The sequence below is a fragment of the Ascaphus truei genome, chromosome 14, assembly GCF_040206685.1.
Source record: "Ascaphus truei isolate aAscTru1 chromosome 14, aAscTru1.hap1, whole genome shotgun sequence".
NCBI classification, from domain to species: Eukaryota; Metazoa; Chordata; class Amphibia; order Anura; family Ascaphidae; genus Ascaphus; species Ascaphus truei.
In genome coordinates, this window is record NC_134496.1 from 14,666,348 (window position 1) to 14,693,281 (window position 26,934).

At 54.9% G+C, this 26,934-nt stretch overlaps 1 protein-coding gene across 6 annotated transcripts in view; it reads right to left on the bottom strand.

The window, feature by feature from the left end:
- Positions 1 to 16,975: 16,975 nt before the first annotated feature.
- Positions 16,976 to 26,934, bottom strand: part of RASGRP2 (RAS guanyl releasing protein 2) — a 30,272-nt gene continuing 20,313 nt past the window's right edge. For 4 of the 6 annotated variants that reach the window (XM_075569763.1, XM_075569761.1, XM_075569764.1 and 1 more), the window contains exon 17: positions 24,110 to 24,460. The gene's annotated coding sequence lies outside the window, so the exon portion shown is untranslated. Of the gene's footprint in view, positions 17,238 to 24,109; positions 24,461 to 26,934 lie in introns of those variants that run through there. The other 2 variants (XM_075569768.1, XM_075569765.1) reach the window with 2 other exon arrangements.

Consider the following 26,934-nt stretch of genomic DNA (forward strand, 5'->3'; position numbering starts at 1 on the left):
AGCATCAACATGGTTACACTATGCAATTCATTTATAATCCAGCATCAACATGGTTACACTGTGCAATGCATTTATAATCCAGCATCAACATGGTTACACTGTGCAATGCATTTATAATCCAGCATCAACATGGTTTCACTATGCAATGCATTTATACTCCAGAATCAACATGGTTACACTGTGCAATGCATTTATACTCCAGCATCAACATGGTTACACTGTGCAATGCATTTATAATCCAGCATCAACATGGTTTCACTATGCAATGCATTTATAATCCAGCATCAACATGGTTACACTATGCAATGCATTTATAATCCAGCATCAACATGGTTACACCGTGCAATGCATTTATAATCCAGCATCAACATGGTTACACTATGCAATGCATTTATACTCCAGCGTCAACATGGTTACACCATGCAATGCATTTATAATCCAGCATCAACATGGTTACACTGTGCAATGCATTTATAATCCAGCATCAACATGGTTACACCGTGCAATGCATTTATAATCCAGCATCAACATGGTTGCACTATGCAATGCATTTATACTCCAGCGTCAACATGGTTACACCATGCAATGCATTTATAATCCAGCATCAACATGGTTACACTGTGCAATGCATTTATAATCCAGCATCAACATGGTTACACTGTGCAATGCATTTATACACCAGCATCAACATGGATACACCATGCAATGCATTTATAATCCAGCATCAACATGGTTACACTATGCAATTTATTTATACTCCAGCATCAACATGGTTACACTGTGCAGTGCATTTATACTCCAGCATCAACATGGTTACACTGTGCAATGCATTTATAATCCAGCATCAACATGGTTACACTGTGCAGTGCATTTATAATCCAGCATCAACATGGTTACACTATACAATGCATTTATACTCCAGCATCAACATGGTTACACCATGCAATGCATTTATACTCCAGCATCAACATGGTTACACCGTGCAATGCATTTATAATCCAGCATCAACATGGTTACACTATGCAATGCATTTATACTCCAGCGTCAACATGGTTACACCATGCAATGCATTTATAATCCAGCATCAACATGGTTACACTGTGCAGTGCATTTATAATCCAGCATCAACATGGTTACACTGTGCAATGCATTTATACACCAGCATCAACATGGATACACCATGCAATGCATTTATAATCCAGCATCAACATGGTTACACTATGCAATTTATTTATACTCCAGCATCAACATGGTTACACTGTGCAGTGCATTTATACTCCAGCATCAACATGGTTACACTGTGCAATGCATTTATAATCCAGCATCAACATGGTTACACTGTGCTGTGCATTTATAATCCAGCATCAACATGGTTACACTATGCAATGCATTTATAATCCAGCATCAACATGGTTACACCATGCAATGCATTTATACTCCAGCGTCAACATGGTTACACCATGCAATGCATTTATAATCCAGCATCAACATGGTTACACTGTGCAATGCATTTATAATCCAGCATCAACATGGTTACACCGTGCAATGCATTTATACACCAGCATCAACATGGATACACCATGCAATGCATTTATAATCCAGCATCAACATGGTTACACTATGCAATTTATTTATACTCCAGCATCAACATGGTTACCCTGTGCAGTGCATTTATACTCCAGCATCAACATGGTTACACTGTGCAATGCATTTATAATCCAGCATCAACATGGTTACACTGTGCAGTGCATTTATAATCCAGCATCAACATGGTTACACTATACAATGCATTTATACTCCAGCATCAACATGGTTACACTGTGCAATGCATTTATAATCCAGCATCAACATGGTTTCACTATGCAATGCATTTATACTCCAGAATCAACATGGTTACACTGTGCAATGCATTTATACTCCAGCATCAACATGGTTACACTGTGCAATGCATTTATAATCCAGCATCAACATGGTTTCACTATGCAATGCATTTATAATCCAGCATCAACATGGTTACACTATGCAATGCATTTATAATCCAGCATCAACATGGTTACACCGTGCAATGCATTTATAATCCAGCATCAACATGGTTACACTATGCAATGCATTTATACTCCAGCGTCAACATGGTTACACCATGCAATGCATTTATAATCCAGCATCAACATGGTTACACTGTGCAATGCATTTATAATCCAGCATCAACATGGTTACACCGTGCAATGCATTTATAATACAGCATCAACATGGTTACACTATGCAATGCATTTATACTCCAGCGTCAACATGGTTACACCATGCAATGCATTTATAATCCAGCATCAACATGGTTACACTGTGCAATGCATTTATAATCCAGCATCAACATGGTTACACTGTGCAATGCATTTATACACCAGCATCAACATGGATACACCATGCAATGCATTTATAATCCAGCATCAACATGGTTACACTATGCAATTTATTTATACTCCAGCATCAACATGGTTACACTGTGCAGTGCATTTATACTCCAGCATCAACATGGTTACACTGTGCAATGCATTTATAATCCAGCATCAACATGGTTACACTGTGCAGTGCATTTATAATCCAGCATCAACATGGTTACACTATACAATGCATTTATACTCCAGCATCAACATGGTTACACCATGCAATGCATTTATACTCCAGCATCAACATGGTTACACCGTGCAATGCATTTATAATCCAGCATCAACATGGTTACACTATGCAATGCATTTATACTCCAGCATCAACATGGTTACACCATGCAATGCATTTATAATCCAGCATCAACATGGTTACACTGTGCAATGCATTTATAATCCAGCATCAACATGGTTACACTGTGCAATGCATTTATACACCAGCATCAACATGGATACACCATGCAATGCATTTATAATCCAGCATCAACATGGTTACACTATGCAATTTATTTATACTCCAGCATCAACATGGTTACACTGTGCAGTGCATTTATACTCCAGCATCAACATGGTTACACTGTGCAATGCATTTATAATCCAGCATCAACATGGTTACACTGTGCAGTGCATTTATAATCCAGCATCAACATGGTTACACTGTGCAATGCATTTATAATCCAGCATCAACATGGTTACACCATGCAATGCATTTATACTCCAGCGTCAACATGGTTACACCATGCAATGCATTTATAATCCAGCATCAACATGGTTACACTGTGCAATGCATTTATAATCCAGCATCAACATGGTTACACCGTGCAATGCATTTATACACCAGCATCAACATGGATACACCATGCAATGCATTTATAATCCAGCATCAACATGGTTACACTATGCAATTTATTTATACTCCAGCATCAACATGGTTACACTGTGCAGTGCATTTATACTCCAGCATCAACATGGTTACACTGTGCAATGCATTTATAATCCAGCATCAACATGGTTACACTGTGCAGTGCATTTATAATCCAGCATCAACATGGTTACACTATACAATGCATTTATACTCCAGCATCAACATGGTTACACCATGCAATGCATTTATAATCCAGCATCAACATGGTTACACTGTGCAATGCATTTATAATCCAGCATCAACATGGTTACACCGTGCAATGCATTTATACACCAGCATCAACATGGATACACCATGCAATGCATTTATAATCCAGCATCAACATGGTTACACTATGCAATTTATTTATACTCCAGCATCAACATGGTTACACTGTGCAGTGCATTTATACTCCAGCATCAACATGGTTACACTGTGCAATGCATTTATAATCCAGCATCAACATGGTTACACTGTGCAGTGCATTTATAATCCAGCATCAACATGGTTACACTATACAATGCATTTATACTCCAGCATCAACATGGTTACACCATGCAATGCATTTATACTCCAGCATCAACATGGTTACACCATGCAATGCATTTATACTCCAGCATCAACATGGTTACACTATGCAATGCATTTATACTCCAGCATCAACATGGTTACACTGCGCAATGCATTTATAATCCAGCATCAACATGGTTACACTATGCAATGCATTTATACTTCAGCATCAACATGGTTACACCGCGCAATGCATTTATACTCCAGCATCAACATGGTTACACCGTGCAATGCATTTATAATCCAGCATCAACATGGTTACACTATGCAATGCATTTATACTCCAGCATCAACATGGTTACACTGTGCAATGCATTTATAATCCAGCATCAACATGGTTACACTGTGCAATGCATTTATTCTCCAGCATCAACATGGTTACACCGTGCAATGCATTTATAATCCAGCATCAACATGGTTACACCGTGCAATGCATTTATACTCCAGCATCAACATGGTTACACTATGCAATGCATTTATACTCCAGCATCAACATGGTTACACTGTGCAATGCATTTATACTCCAGCATCAACATGGTTACACTGTGCAATGCATTTATACTCCAGCATCAACATGGTTACACCGTGCAATGCATTTATAATCCAGCATCAACATGGTTACACTGTGCAATGCATTTATACTCCAGCATCAACATGGTTACACTGTGCAATGCATTTATAATCCAGCATCAACATGGTTACACTGTGCAATGCATTTATACTCCAGCATCAACATGGTTACACTGTGCAATGCATTTATAATCCAGCATCAACATGGTTACACTGTGCAATGCATTTATAATCCAGCATCAACATGGTTACACTGTGCAATGCATTTATACTCCAGCATCAACATGGTTACACTGTGCAATGCATTTATAATCCAGCGTCAACATGGTTACACTGTGCAATGCATTTATACTCCAGCATCAACATGGTTATACTATGCAATGCATTTATAATCCAGCGTCAACGTGGTTATACCATGCAATGCATTTATAATCCAGCATCAACATGGATACACCATGCAATGCATTTATAATCCAGCATCAACGTGGTTACACTGTGCAATGCATTTATACTCCAGCATCAACATGGTTACACTGTGCAATGCATTTATACTCCAGCATCAACATGGTTACACTATGCAATTTATTTATACTCCAGCATCAACATGGTTACACTGTGCAATGCATTTATACTCCAGCATCAACATGGTAACACTGTGCAATGCATTTATACTCCAGCATCAACATGGTTACACTATGCAATGCATTTATACTCCAGCATCAACATGGTTACACTATGCAATTTATTTATACTCCAGCATCAACATGGTTACACTGTGCAATGCATTTATAATCCAGCATCACGATGGTTACACTGTGCAATGCATTTATACTCCAGTATCAACATGGTTACACCATGCAATGCATTTATACTCCAGCATCAACATGGTTACACCATGCAATGCATTTATACTCCAGCATCAACATGGTTACACTGTGCAATGTATTTATACTCCAGCATCAACATGGTTACACTGTGCAATGCATTTATAATCCAGCATCAACATGGTTACACTGCGCAATGCATTTATAATCCAGCATCAACGTGGTTACACTATGCAATGCATTTATACTCCAGCATCAACGTGGTTACACTGCGCAATGCATTTATACTCCAGCATCAACATGGTTACACTATACAATGCATTTATAATCCAGCATCAACATGGTTACACTGTGCAATGCATTTATAATCCAGCATCAACATGGTTACACTGTGCAATGCATTTATACTCCAGCATCAACATGGTTACACTATGCAATTTATTTATACTCCAGCATCAACATGGATACACTATGCAATACATTTATAATCCAGCATCAACATGGTTACACTGTGCAATGCATTTATACTCCAGCATCAACATGGTTACACTATGCAATGCATTTATAATCCAGCATCAACATGGTTACACTGTGCAATGCATTTATACTCCAGCATCAACATGGGCAGGGAGGGGGGGACAAAGGGCAGGGAGGGGCGCGAATGGCAGGGAGGGGGGGCAAAGGGCAGGGAGGGGGGACAAAGGGCAGGGGGCAAAGGGCAGAGAGGGGGGCAAAGGGCAGGGAGGGGGGCAAAGGGCAGTGAGCGGGGGGGGCAAAGGGGAGTCGGGGGCAAGGAGGGGGGGGCAAAAGGGAGGGGGGGCAAAGGGGAGAGGGGGGGGCAAAGGGGAGGGGGGGCAAAGGGGAGGGGGGGGGCAAAGGGGAGGTGGGGGGCAAAGGGGAGAGGGGGGGGCAAAGGGGAGGTGGGGTTCAAAGGGGAGAGGGGGGGGCAAAGGGGAGAGGGGGGGCAAAGGGGAGGTGGGGGGCAAAGGGGAGGTGGGGGGCAAAGGGGAGGGGGGGCAAAGGGAAGGAGGGGGGCAAAGGGGAGGGGAGGCAACGGGGAGGGGGGGCAAAGGGCAGGGGGGGCAATGGGCAGGGGGGGCAAAGGGCAGGGAGGGTGGGGGCAAAGGGCAGGGAGCAGGGGGGGCAAAGGGGAGGGGGGCAAGGATGGGGGGCAAAGGGGAGGGTGGGCAAATGGGAGGGGGGGCAAAGGGGAGGGGGGGGCAAAGGGGAGGGGGGGCAAAGGGGAGGAGGGGGGCAAAGGGGAGGAGGGGGACAAAGGGGAGGGGGGGCAAAGGGGGAGGGGGGGCCAAGGGGAGGGGGAGGGCGAAGGGTAGGGAGGGGGGGGCGAAGGGCAGGGAGGGGGGGGGGCGAAGGGCAGGGAGGGGGGGGGGGCGAAGGGCAGGGAGGGGGGGGCGAAGGGCAGGGAGGGGGGGGGGCGAAGGGCAGGGAGGGGGGGGGGCGAAGGGCAGGGAGGGGGGGGGCGAAGGGCAGGGAGGGGGGGGCGAAAGGCAGGGAGGGGGGGCGAAGGGCAGGGAGGGGGGGCGAAGGGCAGGGAGGGGGGGGCGAAGGGCAGGGAGGGGGGGGCGAAGGGCAGAGAGGGGGGGCGAAGGGCAGAGAGGGGGGGCGAAGGGCAGGGAGGGGGGGGAGAAGGGCAGGGAGGGGGTGCGAAGGGCAGGGAGGGGGGTGCGAAGGGCAGGGAGGGGGGGCGAAGGGCAGGGAGGGGGGGGGCGAAGGGCAGGGAGGGGGGGCGAAGGGCAGGGAGTGGGGGCAAAGGGCAGGGAGGGGGGGCGAAGGGCAGGGGGGGGTGAAGGGCAGGGAGGGGGGGTGAAGGGCAGGGAGGGGGGACAAAGGGCAGCGGGGGAAAAGGGCAGGGAGGGGGGGCAAAGGGCAGGGAGCGGGGGGCAATGGGGAAGGGGAGGCAAGGAGGGGGGGCAAGGAGGGGGGGCAAAAGGGAGGGGGGAAAGGAGGGGGGGGGGAAAGGAGGGGGGGGCAAAAGGGAGGGGGGCAAAGGGGAGGGGGGCAAAGGGGGGGGGGGCAAAGGGGAGGAGGGGGGCAAAGGGGAGGGGGGGCAAAGGGGAGGGGGGGCCAAGGGGAGGGGAGGGCGAAGAGCAGGGAGGGGGGGCGAAGGGCAGGGAGGGGGGGGCGAAGGGCAGGGAGGGGGAGGCGAAGGGCAGGGATGGGGGGCGAAGGGCAGGGAGGGGGGGGCGAAGGGCAGAGAGGGGGGGCGAAGGGCAGGGAGGGGGGGAGAAGGGAGGGGGGAAAGAAGGGGGGGGAAAGGAGGGGGGGGGCAAAAGGGAGGGGGGCAAAGGGGAGGGGGGCAAAGGGGGGGGGGGCAAAAGGGAGGAGGGGGGCAAAGGGGAGGGGGGGCAAAGGGGAGGGGGGGCCAAGGGGAGGGGGAGGGCGAAGGGCAGGGAGGGGGGGGGGCGAAGGGCAGGGAGGGGGGGGCGAAGGGCAGGGAGGGGGGGGGGCGAAAGGCAGGGAGGGGGGGGGCGAAAGGCAGGGAGGGGGTGCGAAGGGCAGGGAGGGGGGTGCGAAGGGCAGGGAGGGGGGCGAAGGGCAGGGAGGGGGGGCAAAGGGCAGGGAGGGGGGGGGCGAAGGGCAGGGAGGGGGGGGCGAAGGGCAGGGAGTGGGGGCGAAGGGCAGGGAGGGGGGGCGAAGGGCAGGGGGGGGTGAAGGGCAGGGAGGGGGGGTGAAGGGCAGGGAGGGGGGACAAAGGGCAGCGGGGGAAAAGGGCAGGGAGGGGGGGCAAAGGGCAGGGAGCGGGGGGCAATGGGGAAGGGGAGGCAAGGAGGGGGGGCAAGGAGGGGGGGCAAAAGGGAGGGGGGAAAGGAGGGGGGGGGCAAAGGGGAGGGGGGCAAAGGGGAGGGGGGCAAAGGGGAGGAGGGGGGCAAAGGGGAGGGGGGGCAAAGGGGAGGGGGGGCCAAGGGGAGGGGGAGGGCGAAGAGCAGGGAGGGGGGGCGAAGGGCAGGGAGGGGGGGGCGAAGGGCAGGGAGGGGGAGGCGAAGGGCAGGGATCGGGGGCCAAGGGCAGGGGGGGTGAAGGGCAGGGAGGGGGGTGGGGGCGAAGGGCAGGGAGGGGGCGAAGGGCAGGGAAGGGGGGCGAAGGGCAGGGAGGGGGGGGCGAAGGGCAGGGGGGGCGATGGGCAGGGAGGTGCGGGGGGCGAAGGGCAGTGAGGGGGGGGCAAAGGGCAGGGAGGGGGGGGCAAAGGGCAGGGAGGGGGGGGGCGAAGGGCAGGGAGGGGGGGCGAAGGGCAGGGAGGGGGGGCAAAGGGAAGGGGGGGCAAAGGGCAGGGAGGGGGGCAAAGGGCAGGGAGGGGGGGCAAAGGGCAGGGAGGGGGGGCAAAGGGCAGGGAGCGGGGGGGCAAAGGGGAGGGGGGCAAGGAGGGGGGGGCAAAGGGGAGGGGGGGCAAAGGGGAGGGGGGGCAAATGGGAGAGGGGGGCAAAGGGGAGGTGGGGGGCAAATGGGAGAGGGGGGGGCAAAGGGGAGGTGGGGGGCAAAGGGGAGAGGGGGCAAAGGGGAGAGGGGGCAAAGGGGAGGTGGGGGGCAAAGGGGAGGGGGGGGCAAAGGGGAGGAGGGGGGCAAAGGGGAGGAGGGGGGCAAAGGGGAGGGGGGGCAAAGGGGAGGGGGGGCAAAGGGGAGGGGGGGCAAAGGGCAGGGAGGGTGGGGGCAAAGGGCAGGGAGCAGGGGGGGCAAAGGGGAGGGGGGGCAAGGAGGGGGGGGCAAAGGGGAGGGGGGGCAAAGGGGAGGGGGGGCAAAGGGGAGGAGGGGGGCAGGGGGGGCAGGCAGGGCGAAGGGCAGTGCGATGGGCAGGGAGGTGCGGGGGGCGATGGGCAGGGAGGTGCGGGGGGGGCGATGGGCAGGGAGCTGCGGGGGGGGCGATGGGCAGGGAGGTGCGGGGGGGCGAAGGGCAGGGAGGGGCGGGCAAAGGGCAGGGAGGGGGGGCAAAGGGCAGGGAGGGGGGGGCAAAGGGCAGGGAGGGGGGGACGAAGGGCAGGGAGGGGGGGCAAAGGGCAGGGAGGGGGGGCAAAGGGCAGGGAGGGGGGGGACGAAGGGCAGGGAGGGGGGCAAAGGGCAGGGAGGGGGGAAAAGGGCAGGGAGGGGGGGACAAAGGGCAGGGGGGGCAAAGGGCAGGGAGGGGGGCAAAGGGCAGGGAGCGGGGGGGCAAAGGGGAGGGGGGGCAAGGAGGGGGGGCAAAGGGGAGGGGGGCAAAGGGGAGGGGGGGCAAATGGGAGAGGGGGGGCAAAGGGGAGGTGGGGGGCAAATGGGAGAGGGGGGGCAAAGGGGAGGTGGGGGGCAAAGGGGAGAGGGGGGCAAAGGGGAGGTGGGGGGCAAAGGGGAGGGGGGGCAAAGGGGAGGAGGGGGGCAAAGGGGAGGAGGGGGGCAAAGGGGAGGGGGGGCAAAGGGGAGGGGGGGCAAAGGGCAGGGAGGGTGGGGGCAAAGGGCAGGGAGCAGGGGGGGCAAAAGGGAAGGGGGGCAAGGAGGGGGGGCAAAGAGGGGGGGGCAAAGGGGAGGGGGGGCAAAGGGGAGGGGGGGCCAAGGGGAGGAGGGGGGCAGGGGGGGCAGGCAGGGCGAAGGGCAGTGCGATGGGCAGGGAGGTGCAGGGGGGCGATGGGCAGGGAGGTGCGGGGGGGGCGATGGGCAGGGAGCTGCGGGGGGCGATGGGCAGGGAGGTGCGGGGGGGCGATGGGCAGGGAGGTGCGGGGGGGCGAAGGGCAGGGTGGGGCGGGCAAAGGGCAGGGAGGGGGGGCAAAGGGCAGGGAGGGGGGGGCAAAAGGCAGGGAGGGGGGGACGAAGGGCAGGGAGGGGGGGCGAAGGGCAGGGAGGGGGGGCAAAGGGCAGGGAGGGGGGGGACGAAGGGCAGGGAGGGGGGGCGAAGGGCAGGGAGGGGGGAAAAGGGCAGGGAGGGGGGACAAAGGGCAGGGGGGGCAAAGGGCAGGGAGGGGGGGCAAAGGGCAGGGAGCGGGGGGGGCAAAGGTGAGGGGGGCAAGGAGGAGGGGCAAAGGGGAGAGGGGGGGCAAAGGGGAGGTGGGGGGCAAAGGGGAGAGGGGGGGCAAAGGGGAGGTGGGGGGCAAAGGGGAGGGGGGGCAAAGGAGAGTAGGGGGGCAAAGGGGAGGGGGGCAAAGGGGAGGGGGGGCAAAGGGGAAGGGGGGGCAAAGGGCATGGTGCAGGGGGGGCAAAGGGGAGGGGGGGGCAAGGAGGGGGGGCAAAGAGGGGGGGCAAAGGGGAGGGGGGGCAAAGGGGAGGGGGGGCAAAGGAGAGGAGGGGGGCAAAGGGGAGGGGGGGCAAAGGGGGAGGGGGGGCCAAGGGGAGGGGGAGGGCGAAGGGCAGGGAGGGGGGGGCGAAGGGCAGGGAGGGGGGGGCAAAGGGCAGGGAGGGGGGGGGGGCGAAGGGCAGGGAGGGGGGGGGGGCGAAGGGCAGGGAGGGGGGGGGGCGAAGGGCAGGGAGGGGGGGGGGCGAAGGGCAGGGAGGGGGGGCGAAAGGCAGGGAGGGGGGGCGAAGGGCAGGGAGGGGGGGCGAAGGGCAGAGAGGGGGGGCGAAGGGCAGGGAGGGGGGGGAGAAGGGCAGGGAGGGGGTGCGAACGGCAGGGAGGGGGGTGCGAAGGGCAGAGAGGGGGGGCGAAGGGCAGGGAGGGGGGGGAGAAGGGCAGGGAGGGGGTGCGAAGGGCAGGGAGGGGGGTGCGAAGGGCAGGGAGGGGGGGCGAAGGGCAAGGAGGGGGGGGCAAAGGGCAGGGAGGGGGGGGCGAAGGGCAGGGAGGGGGGGCAAAGAGCAGGGAGGGGGGGCGAAGGGCAGGGGGGGTGAAGGGCAGGGAGGGGGGGTGAAGGGCAGGGAGGGGGGACAAAGGGCAGCGGGGGCAAAGGGCAGGGAGGGGGGGCAAAGGGCAGGGAGCGGGGGGCAAAGGGGAAGGGGAAGCAAGGAGGGGGGGCAAGGAGGGGGGGCAAAAGGGAGGGGGGGAAAGGAGGGGGGGGCAAAAGGGAGGGGGGCAAAGGGGAGGGGGGGCAAAGGGGAGGGGGGGGGAAAGGGCAGGGAGGGGGGGACAAAGGGCAGGGGGGCAAAGGGCAGGGAGGGGGGCAAAGGGCAAGAAGGGGGGGCAAAGGGCAAGGAGCGGGGGGCAAAGGGGAGGGGGGGCAAGGAGGGGGGGCAAAGGGGAGGGGGAGCAAAGGGCAGGGAGGGTGGGGGCAAAGGGCAGGGAGCAGGGGGGGCAAAGGGGAGGGGGGGCAAGGAGGGGGGGCAAAGAGGGGGGGGCAAAGGGGAAGGGGGGCAAAGGGGAGGGGGGGCAAAGGGGAGGAGGGGGGCAGGGGGCGCAGGCATGGCGAAGGGCAGTGCGATGGGCAGGGAGGTGCAGGGGGGCGATGGGCAGGGAGGTGCGGGGGGGGCGATGGGCAGGGAGCTGCGGGGGGGGCGATGGGCAGGGAGGTGCGGGGGGGCGAAGGGCAGGGAGGGGCGGGCAAAGGGCAGGGAGGGGGGGCAAAGGGCAGGGAGGGGGGGGCAAAAGGCAGGGAGGGGGGGGACGAAGGGCAGGGAGGGGGGGCAAAGGGCAGGGAGGGGGGGCAAAGGGCAGGGAGGGGGGGGACGAAGGGCAGGGAGGGGGGGCGAAGGGCAGGGAGGGGGGAAAAGGGCAGGGATGGGGGGACAAAGGGCAGGGGGGGCAAAGGGCAGGGAGGGGGGGCAAAGGGCAGGGAGCAGGGGGGGCAAAGGGGAGGGGTGCAAGGAGGAGGGGCAAAGGGGAGGGGGGGCAAAGGGGAGAGGGGGGGCAAAGGGGAGGTTGGGGGCAAAGGGGAGAGGGGGGGCAAAGGGGAGGTGGGGGCAAAGGGGAGGGGGGGGCAAAGGAGAGGAGGGGGGCAAATGGGAGGGGGGCAAAGGGGAGGGGGGCAAAGGGGAAGGAGGGACAAAGGGCAGGGGGGGCAAAGGGCAGGGTGCAGGGGGGCAAGGAGGGGGGGCAAGGAGGGGGGGCAAAGAGGGGGGGCAAAGGGGAAGGGGGGGCAAAGGGGAGGGGGGGCAAAGGGGAGGGGGGGGCAAAAGGGAGGAGGGGGGCAAAGGGGAGGGGGGGCAAAGGGGGAGGGGGGGCCAAGGGGAGGGGGAGGGCGAAGGGCAGGGAGGGGGGGGCGAAGGGCAGCGAGGGGGGGGCGAAGGGCAGGGATGGGGGGGCGAAGGGCAGGGAGGGGAGGGCGAAGGCAGGGAGGGGGGGGGGCAAAGGCAGGGGGGCGAAAGGCAGGGGGGGGCTAAGGGCAGGGTGGGGGGCGAAGGGCAGGGAGGGGGGGCAAAGGGCAGGGAGAGGGGTCGAAGGGCAGGGAGGGGGGTGCGAAGGGCAGGGAGGAGGGGGTGTGAAGGGCAGGGGGGGGCGAAGGGCAGGGAGGGGGGCGAAGGGCAGGGAAGGGAGGGCGAAGGGCAGGGAAGGGAGGGCAAAGGGCAGGAGGGGGGGGCGAAGGGCAGGGAGGGAGGGGCAAAGGGCAGGGAGGGGGGGCGAAGGGCAGGGAAGGGGGACGAAGGGCAGGGGGGGGGCGAAGGGCAGGGGGGGGCAAAGGGCAGGAGGGGGGGCGAAGGGCAGGGAGAGGGGGGCGAAGGGCAGGGAGAGGGGGCAAAGGGCAGGGAGGGGGGCGAAGGGAAGAGAGGGAGGGCATATGGCAGAGAGGGGGGGGCGAAGGGCAGGGAGGGGTGGGCAAAGGGCAGGGAAAGGGGGGCAAAAGGGAGGGGGGGGGAAAGGGGAGGAGGGGGGCAAAGGGGAGGGGGGGGCAAAGGGGAGGGGGGGCCAAGGGGAGGGGGGCCAAGGGCGGGGAGGGGGGGCCAAGGGGAGGGGGGCGAAGGGCAGGGAGGGGGGGCGAAGGGCTGGGAGGGGGGGGCGAAGGGCAGGGAGGGGGGGGCGAAGGGCAGGGAGGGGGGGCGAAGGGCAGGGAGTGGGGGTGAAGGGCAGGGGAGGGGGGGGGCGAAGGGCAGGGGGGGTGCGAAGGGCAGGGAGGGGGGCAGGGGTGAAGGGCAGGGAGGGGGGGCTAAGGGCAGGGAGGGGGGGGGCGAATGGCAGGGAGGGGGGGGCGAAGGGCAAGGAGGGTGGGGCGAAGGGCAAGGAGGGGGGGGCGAAGGGCAGGGAGGGGGGGGCGAAGGCAGGGAGGGGGGGGCGAAGTGCAGGGAGGGAGGGCAAAGGGCAGGGAGGGGGGGGCGAAAGGCAGGGGGGCGAAAGGCAGGGAGTGGGGGGCTAAGGGCAGGGAGGGGGGGATGAAGGGCCAGAGGGGGGGATGAAGGGCAGGGAGGGGGGGGCGAAGGGCAGGGAGGGGTGTGAAGGGCAGGGAGGGGGGGTGAAGGGAAGGGAGGGGGGGGCGAAGGGCAGGGAGGGGGGTTGAAGGGCAGGGAGGGGGTGAAGGGCAGGGAGGGGGGGCGAAGGGCAGGGAGGGGGGGCAAAGGGCAGGGAAGGGGGGCAAAGGGAAGGGAAGGGGGGCAAAGGGCTGGGAGGGGGGGGCAAAGGGCAGGGAGCGGGAGGGGCAAAGGGGAGGGGGGGCAAGGAGGGGGGGGGGCAAGGAGGGGGGGGGGGGCAAGGAGGGGGGGCAAAGGGGAGGGGGGGGAAAAGGGAGGGGGGGCAAAGGGGAGGAGTGGGGCAAAGGGGAGGGCGGGCAAAGGGGGGAGGGGGGCGAAGGGCAGGGAGGGGGGGGCAAGGGGCAGGGAGGGGGGGCGAAGGGCAGGGAGGGGGGGGCGAAGGGCAGGGAGGGGGGGTGATGGGCAGGGGGGGGCGAAGGGCAGGGATGGGGGGGCGAAGGGCAGGGGGGGCGAAGGGCAGGGAGGGGGTGGGGGCGAAGGGCAGGGAGGGGGGGGCGAAGGGCAGGGAGGGGGGGCGAAGGGCAAGGGGGGGCGAAGAGCAGGGAGGGGGGGCGAAGGGAAGGGAGGGGGGGCAAAGGGTAGGGAGGGGGGAGCGATGGGCAGGGAGGGGGGGGGCGAAGGGCAGGGAGGGGGGGTGAAGGGCAGGGAGGGGAGGGCGAAGGGCAGGGAGGGGGGGGGGGCGAAAGGCAGGTGGGGGGTGAAGGGCAGGGAGGGGGGGCATGAAGGGAAGGGAGGGGGGGCGATGGTCAGGGAGGGGGGCGAAGGGCAGGGAGGGGGGGCGAAGGGCAGGGAGGGGGGGGCGAAAGGCAGGGAAGGGAGGGCAAAGGGCAGGGAGGGGGGGCAAAGGGCAGGGATGGGGGCCAAGGGCAGGGAGGGGGGGGGCGAAGGGCAGGGAGGGGGGGGCGAAGGGCAGGGGAGGGGCAAAGGGCAGGGGGGGGCGATGGGCAGGGAGGGGGGGTGAAGGGCAGGGAGAGGGGGGCGAAGGGCAGGGGGGAGCAAAGGGCAGGGAGGGGGGCATAGGGCAGAGAGGGGGGGCGAAGGGCAGGGAGGGGTGGGGCAAAGGGCAGGGAGGGGGGGGCGAAGGGCATGGAGGGGGGGGCGAAGGGCAGGGAGGGGGGGCGAAGGGCAGGGAGGGGGGGCAAAGGGCAGAGAGGGGGGTCGAAGGCAGGGAGCGGGGGCAAAGGGCAGGGAGGGGGGGGCGAAGGGCAGGGAGGGGGGGCAAAGGGCAGAGAGGGGGGTCGAAGGCAGGGAGCGGGGGCGAAGGGCAGGGAGGGGGGGGCGAAGGGCAGGGAGGGGGGGGCGAAGGGCAGAGGGGGGGGGTGAAGGGCAGGGAGCGGGGGGGCGAAGGGCAGGGAGGGGGGGGCAAAGGGCAGGGAGGGGGGGCACGAAGGGCTGGGAGGGGAGTCGCAAAGGGCTGGGAGGGGGGTCGCAAAGGGCTGGGAGTGGGGTCGCAAAATGCTGGGAGGGGGAGCGCAAAGGGCAGGGAGGGGGCGCAAAGGGCAGGGAGGGGGCGCAAAGGGCAGGGAGGGGGGCGCAAAGGGCAGGGAGGGGGGCGCAAAGGGCAGGGAGTGGGGCGCAAAGGGCAGGGAGGGGGGTGCAAAGGCAGGGAGTGGGGGGAGTCAGGGAAACATGAAAGAACCCATTCCCCTGCGTTTCCTCACCTTGCACCCGGCCATGCTACTCCTCTTCCTCCGGGTACCGGCCGCCCTCCTCCTCCACCTCGGGCTCCTCAGCAGTGTCCGTGACCCCCGGAGAGGCTGAGACGCTACGGTGAGGATGTGCTGTGCCCCACCATTGAACATGCCCTTCACGGAAGAGGCGGAGGAGCGCTCTCGGGGATGGGGAGCTGGGGGAAGTGAGAGCCGCAGAGAGCGTGCTCTGTGTGTGTGAGGGGGGGGGGATTTGGAGTGGGGGGGGATTTGGAGTGGGGGGAGGGGATTTGGAGTGGGGGAGGGGATTTGGTGTGTGGGGGGGTATTTGGAGTGGGGGGGGGATTTGGAGTGGGAGCGGTGGAGTGGGAGCGGTGTGTGGGAGGGAGAGCTGGGGAAGGGAGAAGCCTGTGGGAGGTGAGAGCCGGGGGAAGGGTGAGAGCCAGGGGAAGGGTGAGAGCCGGGGGAAGGGTGAGACCTGGGGAAGGGTGAGAGCCGGGGAAGGGTGAGAGCCGGGGAAGAGAGCGGCCTGTGGGAGGTGAGAGCCGGGGGGTAGATGAGAGCCGGGGAAGGGTGAGAGCAGGGGGAAGGGAGTGACCTGTGGGAGGTGAGAGCCGGGGAAGGGTGAGAGCCGGGGAAAGGAGCAGCCTGTGGGAGGAGAGAGCAGGAGAGAGCGTGCTCTGGGGGGCCATTGAGAGCCGTGAGGGGGCAGACACACCGGCCAATGAGAGCCGTGGGAGGGCGGGTGGACCGACGGACCAATCAAATGGTCTCCAGACACTCACATCCAAGGTTTTCAAAACTATATATATAGATGTATGTACGTCCCCGCCGCAAGCGCCGCCCGCTCAGCGCTAGCGGGGACTTAGCCTTAGCCTTCGATTGCTTGTTTGCCAGTTCCAGCACTAAATAGACATCCCATAAGCTAACGGTGTCTGTTTTTAATGCTAAGATGTGCAGCTGACTGACATGGGGATTCCCCGCCCACATGACAGGACAACGTCACACCTGACATCACTTCCGGGTTCAACAGAGAACGCCAACCGCAGTAGCTCCAGCAACGAGTGTGAATCCCCTACGCACACCGCCCAAAGGACGAACACTTCAGAGGAGGTTACAATACTGTGGTAGGAACATCGGCTCTCCCCCCTCTAACTTCCAGGACCCAACGGAGGACATCGGAGGAAGGTGCACGGGACCCCCAAAATCGGGCTCAACTGCAGCGGTCATACAGTTAGGTCCGGAAATAATTGGACACTGATACAAGTTTGGTTATTTTGGCTGTGTACCAAAATAAATTCAAGTTACAGTTAAATAATGAGTATGGGCTTAAAGTGCAGTCTATCAGCTTTAATTTGAGGGTGTTCACATCCATATTGGAGGAAGAGTTTAGGAATTACATCTCTTTAATATGTAGCCCCTCTTTTTCAAGGACAGGTAGGAAAATGGCAGTGCACTGCCATTTTTCCTACCTGTTCCTGCTGTCTACCTGGGAGATTGCACGCCTATCAATCATCTACTGTTGGATACTCCAGGAGAAAAAAAGTGAGTCTGCTTTATGGGTCGCTGTACCCTGTTTTTATCCTTATATGGGACTTTGGTCTGTACTAATTAATAATGGTGCCGTTGGCATTAAGTACTAGTCCCCTAACCCTATTAGGGCAACATTATTGTACACCCAGTACATTGAAAGGAGTTAATTTCAACTGCAGTTTATTACATTACAAGGACTTGTTCTTCAGATGCACTGGCGTTCTATATACCTCTTTTTCAAGGGACCAAAAGTAGTTGGACAATTGACTCAAAAGCTGTTTCATGGACAGGTGTGGGCTATGCCTTCGTTATTTCATCATCAATTAAGCAGGTTAAACATCTGGAGTTGATTTCAGGTGTGGCATTCGCATTTGGAAGCTGTTGCTGTGAACCCACAACATGCGGTCAAAGGAGCTCTCAAGTGAAACAGGGCATCTTTAGGCTGCAAAAAAAAGAAAATCCATCAGAGAGATAGCAGGAATATTAGGAGTGGCCAAATCAACAGTTTGGTACATTCTGAGATAACAGAAAAAAGAACGCACTGGTGAGCTCTGCAACACAAAAAGGCCTGGACGTCTACGGAAGACAACAGTGGTGGATGATCGTAGGATCCTTTCCATGGTAAAGAAAAACCCCTTCACAACATCCAGCCAAGTGAAGAACACTCTCCAGGAGGTAGGCATATCATTATCCAAGTCTACCATAAAGAGAAGACTTCACGAGAGCAAATACAGTGGGTTCACCACAAGGTGCAAACCATTCATAAGCCTCAAGAATAGAAAGGCCAGATTAGACTTTGCCAAACAATATCTATAAAAGCCAGTCCAGTTCTGAGGGTAAAATGGGGACGATAGACAGCACTCTGATTATGTTAAATTAATGCAATTGCAGGGTGCACGGAACCAAAGGGGACCCTTATTCCCCTGTATAATACTAACAAGTCTACGTAAGTACCAGCACTCACTGTCTAATAGCTAAATGATGAAAACAGTTGTAATGCAAAATAAACATTTAATAATAAAACAAACCAGAAATAAATCAAATGTGTTTGCAGAAACCAGTATCACAAATGGGCATGTCACAAATTGAGGGGGGGGGGGAGGAAAAGGGGAAAAAAACATGAAACACAAGGAATATACACAAAAAATGGAGAACGGCAAGTATGCTAGGGGGGCAACGTTTCGAGGGACTACCTCTTCATCTGGCCCATTCCCCCTGGTCCAAAAGGTCCCAGAGGTACTTCCCTAAGCCTCCCTTCCCCTATAACTGATCAAATCAGACACCCCTGAAAATAGATAGCAAACATACAGTGTAGGCTAAATACAGCTAAACAGCTAATAGCAGGGAAGCAAGAATCCACTACAGTCAATGCCAGTAGTTCAAGTACTACCAGAAACTGTGTGCAATGGTACAGTAAAGGCTGAACACAGCCTGCAAGAAAGCAGCTTGCAAAGAAGCACCAGGAGTCACAACAGTCAAAGTAAGATTAATGGCAATAGCAATGAAGACAGTAATCAAACCCTGTATGAAGACAGTAATCAAACCCTGTGGTCTGCTCCTTGTGCTTGTGTGGAGTGCTGAGGCATAAAGAGAAGACTTCACGAGAGCAAATACAGTTGGTTCACCACAAGGTGCAAACCATTCATAAGCCTCAAGAATAGAAAGGCCAGATTAGACTTTGCCAAACAATATCTATAAAAGCCAGTCCAGTTCTGGAACAGCATTCTTTGGACAGATAAAACCAAGATCATCCTGTACCAGAATGATGGGAAGAAAAAAGTATGGAGAAGGCTTGGAACGTCTCATGATCCGAAGCATACCACATCATCTGTAAAACACGGTGGAGGCAGTGTGATGGCATGGGCATGCATGGCTTACAATGGCACTGGGTCACTAGTGTTTATTGATGATGTGACAGAATACAGAAGCAACCGGATGAATTCTGAAGTGTATAGGGATATATTGTCTGCTCATATTCAGCCAAATTCAGGAAAGTTCATTGGACGGCGCTTCACTTTACAGATGGACAATGACCCAAAACATACTGCGAAAGCAACCCAGGAGTTTTTTAAGGCAAAGAAGTGGAAAATTCTGCAATGGCCGAGTCAATCACCTGATCTCAACCCGATCAAGCATGCATTTCACGTGCTGAAGACAAAACTTAAGGCAGAAAGACCCACGAACAAACAACAACTGAAGACAGCTGCAGTAAAGGCCTGGCAAACCACCACAAAGGAGGAAACCCAGCGTTTGGTGATGTCCATGCGTTCCAGACTTCAAGCAGTCATTGCCTGCAAAGGATTCTCGACAAAGTATTAAAAAGGAACATTTTATTTATGATTGTGTTAATTTGTCCAATTACATTTGAGCCCCTGAAATAAGGGGACTGTGTATAAAAATGGTTGCAATTCCTAAACGTTTCATACGATATTTTTGTTCAACCCCTTGAATTAAAGCTGAAAGTCTGCATTTCTATTGCATCTCAGTTGTTTCATTTCAAATCAATTGTGGTAGCGTACAGAGCCAAAATTATGAAAATTGTGTCAGTGTCCAATTATTTCCGGACCTAACTGTATATTCCGGCAATTACCCTGTTTTTATTATCTGTTTTGTTTTAATGCTTTTTATCTACAGTATAAAGAATCTTTATGCTTGCTACAATTGTGCCCCTTTCTCTTTTTGAGGTTTCATTGCTGAAGGGGCAGCGGCATCCTGATATTGGGGCAGCAGACACCGCAAGCAACCTTAGCTGGACTATATACCATCACGAACATTGCTATATGTTAGCATTCTATATACATTTTTTACCAGTCCATCTGTTTTCTCACCCTTGAGGTAACAGCTGATCATTTCCCCTCATCCGCCAAGGAGACTCACGTTGCACATTATTTTGGACTTTATTTATTCAGTTGATTTTGCGACTCTCCCCTGTTGAGTTGCAGACATTTGTGGTACATGTCATAACTTTCTTCATTCACACTGTGGTTAGGGGCGTACACTCGTGCTGCATACACAATTCCTAAACTCCATTTCATTCCATCCACAACCAGCCTATCTATGCATCTGTCACCATTTGCCATCCATCCACCTCTCCCCCTCAGATTCACAACACCACCCAGGTTTCCAGTCCACCATCCCCGAGAGTAGGACCTTTTCCATCTATACAGGAGTAGTGTGGCTTAGTGCACATTCATTTCTTGCTTTTTTTAAACCTGTGCAGAGTTGGGATACTGTCCCTGATATACAGACCTGCTTCATATTATCTGCTACTGTAAGGTTGCCTTGAGCGCTAACTAGCTTGAGATTAGTTGTGTCATGCATGTATGTCTCCACCATGCTAGCCACCCTCCCACCTCCTCCTGTTTGCAGCCTCCCACTGGCTGTGGTCACACAAAAAAAAATTGTTCTGTAATAAAGTTTCTCATCACAGGGCAAACGTTAAAATAAAAGGAGTATGTCCTTGGGCTGTCCTAATAGATGGAATGTTAGGACATCACTCAACAAGCCAAACACTGTGCCCACCTAGATGTTGTGTCTGTAGGCCTCTTACAAGAGCTGCTGTTGTTGCTGACTCCCTGACTCTCAGCATACTACTGCCACCACCACTTCTAACACACCTTCCACTTTGGCATGTTACCACCCAATGGGCAGTGACAGTCATGCAGTCCCGTTTGCCATGTCTACTAGTCCACATGTTTGTTGGGAGGTGCACCCTTCTACTGTGTGAAATATCAGGATCCCATCTCATCAGCAACCTCTTGCTACAGGTTTGGAACGGCTCCCTAAAGCCCTTGCTCTCTATAAAGCTAAAGGGCAGCATATCAACTGCTAGCGTTTTGGTCAATCTGCTCTTCCGTAAAAGGGCCTTATTGTTTGAGCGATGATAAATGTGCATCCTATTGAACGCTTTGCTAACAGTGGGTTGCTGTATTGGATCAGTCAAAAATGGTCTACCACGTGTTTGTTTAATAATCCAGCGGACCCTTTTGCCTTCACCTATGCTGCCCACTGCTAGTTACAACTTGTGCTGGAGCAACCTCCACAGCCTGCTTCTCCGTCTCCTCATCACCACTGTTTCCACCAAGTACATCTTCTTGATAATGACTTTCATCACCGCACAATCACCAGGAACTGAGCCATACCTCCTCACCACTGTGCTATTATCTGTGCCCTTCTCACTTCTTCTCCATGTAGCCTTATGACGGGTCATGTGCCTTTTGAGCTCAAGGGTAGCAATATAATCCATGCTTTCCCCCCACTCCACGAAGGCACAAACAATAAGAGACTGCCCCCTCATCCTCACCCTCAACGTTACAAAATCTCCAAACTCTTGTTTATGGGGAATTGAAGTAATACGGTGAGACCAGCTGCCCTGACAAAGACCCAAATGTACATGCTGCTAGAAGAAGCTGTCCTGCTGCTCCAAATGCTTGAGTTACCTCTGCTGCCACTACTAACAACATATCCTTTTTCATCATCCTCCTCCCCATCCACCTCAACGGTTATCTGTTGTGTAATATTGTGTGATGCTGTTTCTGAGACATAAGATTTATTTTTTTCTATCCCCCCTGTGCCCCTCCCAGTACCAAGGCCATGCGATGATGGAGCATGGAGTATGATGATGATGAATGACGTTGCATTGGCTGCTGATGCCTCACAGTGCGGGCTGTTTCTGAAGCTTACAACAATGAGGGTATTGGTGATGGGGGGTGGTGCGTGTGTGTTTTTTTGTTTTTTTACTCTGAGCTACAGAAAACACAGACAAGTCAGAGCCACCTGTGGTTACATTTGTACTAGGGACACTAGTGTTCCTGGTCCTGGTGGTGATGCCATAGCTGCCGGCTGCTCTCAGACCTATTGACTACTATCATTAAGATCATCAGAACCTATTCTCCGATGCTCCCACCAGCACCACTAACAGTCGATGTTGCACCCGTGATTAGAGACGGGCGAATGTTTTTGTGGATTTGGATCGGCCGGTTCCTTGGGTCCACGGATTTCTGCGGATCAATGTCAAAAAGGGCCCGTCGTGATTTGCGGTTTGCGGACTTTTTTTTTTATCATCCCCAATGCACTCCGCGGATTCCATAATACACAAAAATAGGAGCGCATAGAAAGAAAACCAGAAAAACCGAAATTAGTACATAAATCTTTATCAAATAAAACAAAGAATGACACATAAAAAATACCACATAAAATGTATCACAATGAGGGTCTAATGACACCACATAGATATCACGTGAATCAAAGAACGCCCGTGACACCCGCCCAGGATAGGGTGCTAACACCCAAATGCTCAATAAGAAGGTACTCTAGTAGATGGAAAGAAAAGAGAGAGTACAAGGCTGCCGAGTTGGTATAAAACAGACCTTGTTGCTCAATAGAACCTCCTAACGGCTTCCTCGCGGTGTCTCAAGGCTGCAGCGTGAAAGACCGTCGTCACGGACGTAACGTCGCCGCGTATGACGTCACCACCTACGCGTTTCGCGTCAAATGACACTTCTTCAGGGCATGGTCATGTGGTCTCATGGTGATGCTTAAGTACCTGTACAGGTTAATGCATCAACCAATGAAAAACACAGTCTATGTCAGATGGCCACACCTTTATGTGCCATTCTTTGTTTTATTTGAACAGGAGTATAATGCGTGGTGCTAAGAATCGTATACAGTCATAGTAATAATGAAATAATGATGGTAAATCCTGTGTGAGGTCTGGGATGTGATCTTGATTGTTGGGAGGGTACTGGGTGTGGTATCCTAGTTGGTAAACCAGCATAGATGGCACTCAAGTTGTCCAGGAACCCAAAGGCTAATAATCACCCCAATAGATAATACCCAAATCCCTTAACAGAATAATATAACCATGTAGCAAGCAGGAAAAACTCACGAATCTGCTGCAGCGTCCATGTTTATCCCGTCAGACCTTCAAGGTGCGCCTCCGTCCGTGGAGATAGAACGCAGTAGGAGAGAGAAATGGCAGAGCACAACCGGAATCATCCAAAAAAAGAGTATTAGGAGGAAAGTGCGTTATCCATAAATGGATTTAATAGTCATGGAAGGAAAAAAGGCAAGGCATTACCCTACCAACATGTTTCGTGCTACACAGAGCACTTTATCAAGGCCTGATTTATCATTGCCTTGTGTATCTGTGTAGCACGGAACATGTTGGTAGGGTAATGCCTTGCCTTTTTTCCTTCCATGACTATTAAACCCTTTTATGGATAACGCACTTTCCTCCTAATTCTCTTTTTTGGATGATTCCGGTTGTGCTTTGCCATTTCTCTCTCCTACTGCATTTTGTTTTATTTGATAAAGATTTATGTACTAATTTCGTTTTTTCTGGCTTTCTTTCTACGCGCTCCTATTTTTGTGTATTTTGTCTCGAGTGTGCCCCGCTGATCACGGGACACTGGGAGCTGCAGGGGAGATTCGGAAGCGGAGGGAGAGCATTTGGAGGGACAGCGCGCACAAATCCCCCTTTCCACTCCGCGGATTCCGCAATCCGTTCGCGGGTTGGATTCTACAAATCCATCCACGGGTTGTATCCATTGCTGGGTTTTTGATGAATTCGCACTGATTAAATCCGACCGAATCCATTTGCGGATTTGACACCGTGAAACGTATTTTGGGTTGAAAATGCAAAAAAAAAAAAATCCGGGATGCGGATTTGGCCGGATTCACCCATCTCTACCTGGGATCACATCATCATCATCATCATCATTATCATCATCATCATCATCAGAGTCGCTTGCCACCGCTGCATGTGCACTTTGTGCAACACACACACACTCGCCACACCATCAACTCAACAAACATCACCAACCTTCTCCATCTCTCCTTCAATAACTCCCCCGGATATCCCTGCTCCCTCCACCTCCTTGAGGTCTTGAGCTAGAGGCGTTAGAGCTACCCCTAGTCTATCCCTCTGCAGTTGCACATTTTGCTGAGGAATAGGAGGATATATCAAACTCTGACTCAGTGTTAAAGCTGCGAGATAGGTGTCACTACACCTGTGTATTAGGTGGAATGGAGAGGTAGGTTTCACTGATGTCTGTGTATTAGGGGGGTTTGAGGTTAGTGTCCTCATGTCTAACTACTCGGATTGAGTCAGAGGTCTGTGTCCCTTATGTCTCTGTAGTAGGAGGAAGGATGTGCCCTGATGTCTCCGTATTAGGAGGTGGGTTGTCTCTGAAGCTTCTGTTTCTACATAGAGATGTGTCCCTGATGTCTCTGTATTAGGAGAGAGATGTGTACCTGATATCTCTGTATTAGGACAGAGTACCCGATGTCTCTTTATGAGTCAGACCAATTGAATAAAGATACATTCCCTGTTTATTCCATTTGTTTTTATGAATTCGGTGAGAAAGAGCGTCTTGGTGAGCGAGATCCACACATCTTGTGACAAACCAGAAAATGGAAATCCATGTGGAGAGACACTCCTGCATCTTGAAGTTCATCAGAGTGTCTCTTTAGCTTGAAGCAGGTTGAGGAGCACTGGAGTGTGTGTTGAGATTGCGGAGGGTGTCTCTTATAGAGGGGCATCAGGAGAAGAGCATCTGAGATGAGACAGTTCTCCATGAATGGCTCCCAGAATGTGACACTGGAAGGTCCCCATTTGAAGTGTGACATTGCCAGTGTAAAGTAGAGAAGAGATGTCCGTCTGAACTGGGAATAGATATACTTCTTCTCAGTGTCTCCCTATGACGTCTCTCACTAGGAGTATCTCTCTTCCTCCCTCTTTCCCCCTTTCTCTCACTCTGTCTCTCATGGTCACCCTGGCCTCTCTCCTTATTCCTTCTCTCCTCGTGCTCCTTTCAGTGTGTGTTTTTTCATTCTCTCTCTTGTCACTTTGTTTCCTCTGCCTTGTCACTGTGTCCCTGTCATGTTTCATTCTTACCAGGCCCTTTGCCCTTATCAATCTGCACCCCTGTCACTCCGTGTGTCGCTCTCTTCATTTGTCCCTGTCACTCCGTGTGCGTCTCTCTCTCTTCATGTGTCCCTGTCACTGTGTGTCTCTCTCTTCATGTGTCCCTGTCACTGTGTGTCTCTCTCTTTATGTGTCTCTGTCACTCTGTGTGTCTCTTCATGTGTCCCAGTCACTTTGTGTCTCTCTCTTCATGTGTTCCTGTCACTGTCTCTCTCTTCATGTGTCCCTGTCACTCTCTGTGTCTCTCTCCATGTGTCCCTGTCACTGTGTCTCTCTCTTCATGTGTCCCTGTCACTGTCTCTCTCTTCATGTGTCCCTGTCACTCTCTGTGTCTCTCTCTTCATGTGTCCCGGTCACTCTCTCTCTCTCTCTCTCTCTCTCTCTCTCTCTCTCTCTATTCATGTGTTCCTGTCACTCTGTGTGTCTCTCTCTTCATGTGTTCCGGTCACTCTCTCTCTCTCTCTCTCTCTCTTCATGTGTCCCTGTCAATGTGTGTCTCTCTCTTCATGTGTCCCTGTCATTCTCTGTGTCTCTCTTCATGTGTCCCTGTCACTCTGTGTGTCTCTCTCTCTTCATGTGTCCCTGTCACTGTGGGTGTCTCTCCATGTGTCCCTGTCACTGTGGGTGTCTCTCCACGTGTCCCTGTGTGTCTCTCTTCATGTGTCCCCTTCACTCTCTCTCTTCATGTGTCCCTGTCACTCACTCTCTCTCTCTCTCTCTCTCTCTCTGTGCCCCTGTCACTCCGTGTGTGTCTCTCTTCATGTGTCCCTGTGTGTCTCTATCCATGTGTCCCTGTCACTGTGGGTGTCTCTTCATGTGTCCCTGTCACTCTCTGTGTCTCTCTTCATGTGTCCCTGTCACTCTGTGTGTGTCTCTCTCTCTTCATGTGTCCCTGTCACTGTGGGTGTCTCTCCATGTGTCCCTGTCACTGTGGGTGTCTCTCCATGTGTACCTGTCACTGTGGGTGTCTCTCCATGTGTCCCCTTCACTCTCTCTCTTTATGTGTCCCTGTCACTCCGTGTGTGTCTCTCTTCATGTGTCCCTGTGTGTCTCTCTCTCTCTTCATGTGTCCCTGTCACTCTCTCTCTCTCTCTTTATGTGTCCCTGTCTCTCCATGTGTCCCTGTCACTGTGGGTGTCTCTCCATGTGTCCCTGTCACTCTGTGTGTCTCTCTTCATGTGTCCCTGTGTGTCTCTCTCTCTTCATGTGTCCCTGTCACTCTCTCTCTCTTTATATGTCCCTGTCACTCTCTCTTTATGTGTCCCTGTCACTCTGTGTGTCTCTTCATGTGTCCCTGTCACTCCATGTGTGTGTCTCTCTCTCTTCATGTGTCCCTGTCACTCCATGTGTGTCTCTCTCTCTCTTCGTGTGTCCCTGTCACTGTGGGTGTCTCTTCATGTGTCCCTGTCACTGTGGGTGTCTCTCCATGTGTCCCTGTCACTGTGGGTGTCTCTCCATGTGTCCCTATCACTGTAGGTGTCTCTCCATGTGTCCCTGTCACTGTGGGTGTCTCTCCATGTGTCCCTGTCACTGTGGGTTTCTCTCCATTTGTCCCTGTCACTGTGGGTGTCTCTCCATGTGTCCCTGTCACTCTCTCTCTCTTCATGTGTCCCTGTCACTCTCTCTCTCTCTTTATGTGTCCCTGTCACTCTGTGTGTGTCTCTCTCTCTTCATGTGTCCCTGTCACTCTGTGTGTGTGTCTCTCTCTCTTCATGTGTCCCGGTCACTCTGTGTGTCTCTCTCTTCATGTGTCCCTGTCACTCTCTGTGTCTCTCTCTTCATGTGTCCCTGTCACTGTGGGTGTCTCTCTTCGTGTGTCCCTGTCACTGTGGGTGTCTCTCTTCGTGTGTCCCTGTCACTCTGTGGGTGTCTCTCTTCGTGTGTCCCTGTCACTCTGTGGGTGTCTCTCTTCGTGTGTCCCTGTCACTGTGGGTGTCTCTTTCTTCGTGTGTCCCTGTCACTGTGGGTGTCTCTCTCTTCGTGTGTCCCTGTCATTGTGGGTGTCGCTCTCTTCGTGTGTACCTGTCACTCTGTGGGTGTCTCTCTTCGTGTGTCCCTGTCACTCTGTGGGTGTCTCTCTTCGTGTGTCCCCGTCACTGTGGGTGTCTCTCTCTTCGTGTGTCCCTGTCACTGTGGGTGTCTCTCTCTTCATGTGTCCCTGTCACTCTGTGGGTGTCTCTCTTCGTGTGTCCCTGTCACTCTGTGGGTGTCT